The sequence below is a fragment of the Oryzias melastigma genome, linkage group LG17 (genome assembly GCF_002922805.2).
Source record: "Oryzias melastigma strain HK-1 linkage group LG17, ASM292280v2, whole genome shotgun sequence".
Taxonomy (NCBI): domain Eukaryota; kingdom Metazoa; phylum Chordata; class Actinopteri; order Beloniformes; family Adrianichthyidae; genus Oryzias; species Oryzias melastigma.
The window spans coordinates 12213363-12218551 of NC_050528.1; the positions used below are offsets into that span (position 1 = coordinate 12213363).

General features: G+C 38.6%; 1 long non-coding RNA gene across 1 annotated transcript in view; it reads right to left on the reverse strand.

The window, feature by feature from the left end:
- LOC118599987 overlaps positions 1-4234 on the reverse strand; it is a 7695-nt gene extending 3461 nt beyond the window's left edge. The window contains exons 1-2 of the long non-coding RNA XR_004949546.1: positions 3880-4234; positions 1223-1407 (exon numbers count right to left, since the gene is read on the reverse strand). This is a non-coding gene — a long non-coding RNA (uncharacterized LOC118599987). The remainder of the gene's footprint in view (positions 1-1222; positions 1408-3879) is intronic.
- Positions 4235-5189: the final 955 nt, after the last annotated feature.

Consider the following 5189-nt stretch of genomic DNA (forward strand, 5'->3'; position numbering starts at 1 on the left):
ATGGAAGCAAAAAAAAACAGAAAAAAAACAAAGAAAAATTAGTCTTCTTAAGTTTCAATTCAAAGAATAACTATAAGTATAGTTTTTGTGTCATTTTTGCAGAACCTTTTTTTATTAAATATCATGCAGAGAATATCAAAATGTAGACACAGATTAAAATATATAAATTATTTAAACTCTTTGACGCCTATTGAAGCAAATATGTATCAAACCACTTCAGGTCCAAAATTACCTTCATTTAGTAACATTTACTTGGAATTAAGGAGGGCGAGAGCTTATATTTGCTTATATTTGCCTGTTTTCTCGTGATAAAGACACATACTATCTCATTATCACGAGAAAACGTTTTTTTTTTCTGCAATTCTTAGTATTTCCTGCCTGAACCTCTCATGCAAAAGCTGCCTGCAAACCTGCAGCCAAACCGACCTTCTCCTTACATGAGGATGACTGATTTGGACGTTGTTGAACAGTTAGACCACAATTACATTTTGTGGCATTTTTTTCTACAGCTGAAAACCCAAAGGTCATCTGAACTAATTCTTTAAATATTTGAATAACAGAATTCAATCACATAAAGGTCAAAATGATGGCCTTTTCTAAACAGCTCTAAAGGGAGAAAATATGTGTAGAAGGAAATATTGATAAAAAGGGATTCAATAATTTGCTTCAGCATGAACAAACTGAACCAGTTAGCATGCAGGCATGTATGATGTTGCAGACCAAAACTGAGCAGAATATCCAAAAAATTTACTTTACTCAAGTAGAAAAGTAATTGAGTAAAAGAAAAAAAATTAACAATATTTCTCGAGTGTATGGCAACATTTTAAAGTCTTTAATTGCAGATGTTAAAATGGAAATTTTAATCTACAATTAAAAAAAGGAGCTTCTTCTTGTTTATGGCTTTTTCCCAAATTTGATATGCTGAAAACAAATGTGGTCTTATAACAGATATTCAATAACAATCCCGGTCTTAAAGGTAAAGCTGCATTACTTTAGTTTACACTGAGCTTTTTTATCAAAAGTCCCCTTTGTAGTTTTTTGCTATGGCCTCTTGGTTCTCCTACTTGAACATCAAGCTGTTAAGTTGCTCCCTACCACAGAAAACTTCATCTCGTCCATGCCATTCCCTGTAAACCAGTGGCCTTCTTTCAGAACACGGCAGAGAACTGAGATCTGAGATCCTCTTCTTGGTCATTTTTACCCTCCAGAACTCAAATCTTACCTCATTATGTTGGAGATCTATACTTCACCATCAGGGGGCGAAACATGGAGAAGAGCAGCCAGGAAAATGGCAGCAGGCTTGTGTTGGTCTGCACTGCGCTGTTCAGGGAGTGAGGTCATCACTCCGCTCATAAGGCTGAGACCAGGTGGCCCATATTGCTGTAGGTGGATGGGCAGAGTTTGAAGCTGCAGAAACAGATATTGCAAAGAGCCTCGTTACAGCAGTTTCATCTGTGTTTTGTGTCAACTGGTGTTCATGATGTTGCTGGAGCACTCCTCCCACATCCTGCTGATCAGGAGGGTGTATGACTGAGGGAGCTCCCCACTACTGTGGAAACCTTGCAGACAGTCATGGTGCTCACTCTCCTTCCTGATAAAATCCAGAACCAAAACATTACAAATCCATCCTCTTGGTCCAGTGACTTTTGGTTTATTTGTTTCCCAAAGTTGAAGTTGTTCAAAGGCTCTGGAGTGATAACAGTTCCTGGATCACAAACCACTGAACCTGCCTGTTGGGAGCCTTGATTGTAGTGCTCGCTGATTTGATCCGAGTCACCCACACAGCATTGATGCCAAACTTGTACCGGTCTTAATCAGGTTCTGGTCTAGCTCTGCTCTGCTGGAAGCCCAGCATGCACCTCAGTCGTTTTTCTTTACTTTAAGGAAAAACTAAGCTTGTCAGTATGAGTCTCTGCCCTCAAGAAGTGTGTTTTTTATGTTGTTGTCTTTAATCATGCACCACTTTGTCAGTTTAAGGGCTTTCCAGCTGACATATTTTACAAAATGAGATTCTGCTTGCTGCATGCTGTTAGGAGATTGTTTTTTTCCGTCTTATTTTTCTTGTCACTGGTTAATGTTGACACTTAAAAGCTGTAAAATAAGACAAACAGAAAAAAAGGAATAAGGAGAAAGCAAATCTGCAGAGGAAAGAATGCCAATAATTGCCATCATGCACTAATGACACGTGCACCTGATCTCCTTAAAGCGTTCTATTGTTCGGGAACCTTCTTAAACACAAAGGGAAGTGCACACAGAGAAACGGGTACGTCTTTTTGTCTTGTTTATCTCCACTCTGCAGCCCCATGGTGATTTCTCATGCAGGCTTACATATGTGCGACTGTCATGTCCATGTAGTGTTAGCTGGCACATGATGACAGTTGGATTATATCCTGTTTATGTGTGTGGCTCCTTCAATTTGAGCTATTTGTATGATGATGGCCCTGCAATGTTTCCGTTAATTAATTATGAAGTTTTGGTGATTAGTTATTATGTGTAATTGGATGTCTCCTCATACGTTTTTTTGTCAACCTTAGGCTAATGAGAGATAAAACTGTGATTAATTTCCTCAATTAAACAATAATCACATTGTTTCCTTTTGGGGTGTCAGGTACCAAAACATAATAATAAGGTGATGATTTATACTTCCCAGCAGATCTCTAGATTTGTTTTTCTGAATGTCATAGTCCATGACCAGTACATTTATAAATACCATGCATTAAGACATAATTGGTGCCACATTCATTATTCCCCACCTGGATCAAAATTAGCAATTATCATGCAGATGGGAACCACCACTAAAAAATAAATAAATAAAAATAAAAGCTAACAATACACTTTCCAGCCAGCCGGTACCTTTGATGTGCTCACTGTGACTGGAATCAGCTGTGATTGATTGCACTGCTTTAGCCCTGGTCTCAGGTGTTAGATGGTCATGCCAGGCAGAAAGAAGCCCACAGTGCATCAGCACACATCATCTATCCCTCTCGGTCTTGTTGTCCTCTGAGAAATAGAGCTTTCATCACTCATCCCACCCCATCAGCCCCAGTGATTGGCTCATCATCGCATGTCCTGCACAGAGGACAAATGAGTCGTGCATCATTGCATCCGTTGGTGCTCCCACTCATGCTTATGAACCCCTATACAAATACATACCGACTTACACAGACACGCACGTCCAGAAACTATTACTGTAGTGCAATGAAACCGTCACAGTTGCTGCACTGAAGGTTTGCCCTCGTCCACCATCTCCAGCAAAAACAACAAATGCTTGTTGGGGGGAAAAATGAATGGTTATGATGGCCCTACTAGAAGCAAAGAGTTCATGAAAACTTTGATGTAGAAATTCCTCTGGATGCTCCTATTATTTATCCAAATAAAGTCCTAAAGAAATAAATGCAAACATTGGTTGAATTTCACTACTTTAGCTGGAAGACGAAGCCAGTAATTCTACATAATCACATGCTTTAAGCATATTTCCGTTATAACAGTAAAAATCATTACTTATATAGAGCTCGAATTGGTTATTTAACCTTTATTTAAATATCTTCACTTTTTGGACATTTTTTTCTGTTTTTGTTTTTGTAATGTTTCAAAATGTATCACCACACTCTGTTTATGCTTTAGGTGATGGTCATAAGGTCGAGTTCTGATCCCCAGGTGATCCTCCAGAGATATCTAGAATCCAAAAACAGAGACGGACCGCCTCATGAAGCAGTCTATCAACCCTCTAGTAGCTTAATTCATTTGAAACGACTATTTTTCTTATTTTTTTTAAACATGTTGAAGTTAAAACACATAATAGTTCTTTATGCGTAAAAAACTGTTACGGTTGGCTCCAAGCCGTAACAAAGAAAAGGGGAGACGACACCGGTTCCTTACGTTTAGAAACGTTTTATTTTATGTTCCAACCGCCCATCGGACCAAAACCAGGGACATCCAGGAGAGAGGAGGTGGCGACGTCAGACAGCGGCAGCATCAGCCGAAAACCGGAAACAGGAAGCCAGGAGGCCAGCAGGAAACCGAGGAGCAGCGGCGGCGGAAACCCTGCGGGGTAAGAAGTTCCCAGGACGTCCAAAGGGTGCCGCTCTCGAGGAGTCACGGCGGGGCTTTTATTCTGTGTTTTGCAATTATGTGAAGCACTGCACCTGTGCCTGGAAGAACGAAAGAGAGGACAGACAAAGGAGCCAAACCCAGACGGCCCACGGCCGTAACAAAAACAAAACAAAAGAATGGAAAAGACTCTTCATCGAGTGCACACAAGTGAAAAGAAATGACTTGTCTCTCTACTTTACAGAAGGCCCCAGCTTGCAGGGTTTAGCTTTTATTCCAAATTTGACACAGACCATAAAAATGTTGCAGCTCCTCAAAATACACTGTAAAAAGTGAAATGTTGGATTAGTTAACATTAGCTCTGTAATTTTTAAGAATATTTGTTTTATCAAATTTGATTTTTAAGTTGAGTAAACTCAAAAATTTAATTTGATGAAAATGATTAATTTTGTATGAAAGAAAATACAGAACTTTTCTATTAGGTCTTAACAGGACCTAATGTTTCCCCTTTTTCCAGTGTACCTTTGGAGCCTGGTATCAGAAGAGATTCAAAAATCTGACATCGCCTTTTTTTATTATGTCGTTGGGATTAATTGTTTAAAATTAATACTTTCAGTTTTATCAGAGGTCAACATGATGCATTTGTTTGGTTGTTGGCAGGTGGGTGGACCTTAAATGGGGCTTTAACCTTAATTTTGTTCCACTCAATGGTCGTTTTCAGATTCTTCTTGAGTTGCGTAAACTCTGATCAATGTGCCCCAATATCTTCATTTTCACCATTCAAAACTCGATGAGTGATGTCAGAGTTTATCCTTTCATTGTGTGTGTGAATCTTGTATTTTTTTATTTTGTGTTGATTTTTGTAGGTTTTGTTCAACTACTAATAAATTGATAGTCTGCCATCCTAATGTTGAGTTCTTATGAAGAGTGAGAGATATTAAATCCCAAACAAAATCCAGAAATCGACTTTGAGAAGACAAATTTCTATACTTTTTTTTGAAGGAAACGAGTGTTTTAAGACTTAGTACTTAGTGCAAACCAAAAAAAAAAAGGATGATTTATCACAGTTTTCTTACTTTTCGGCCAACATGAAGCTCCCTTTAATTTAATCAACCAAATCCTTACTGTATATATACCAA